The sequence below is a fragment of the Vombatus ursinus genome, unplaced genomic scaffold (assembly GCF_900497805.2).
Source record: "Vombatus ursinus unplaced genomic scaffold, bare-nosed wombat genome assembly UNPS02014778.1, whole genome shotgun sequence".
NCBI classification, from domain to species: Eukaryota; Metazoa; Chordata; class Mammalia; order Diprotodontia; family Vombatidae; genus Vombatus; species Vombatus ursinus.
The window spans coordinates 4,184,445-4,184,776 of NW_020954556.1; positions in this window are offsets into that span (position 1 = coordinate 4,184,445).

Here is a 332-nt window from a genome sequence, read left to right on the forward strand (position 1 = left end):
ATATATATTTGGCACATAGTGTAGAATAATATGTTTGTGCATGAATATGAATGATTCTTTTATCCTGACACGTCACATTCACTATTCATGAATCAACCTTTCTGTTAATAAGGGTAACTTCTGTTTAACTTCATAAAACAATTAGATACATAAACGCTCAGGGAAACAAATTTCTCATCCTCCCACTTCTTAATGGCCATCTGTGAGCCCTTACAGTGTTAACCTCCATTGCCAGTGGCCCTAGGCAGATTGGACTCTAACTGGGCTTTCCCAGGATCACAGAATATCAGACAGGAAAGGACCTCAGACACCATCTAGTTCCACCCACAATG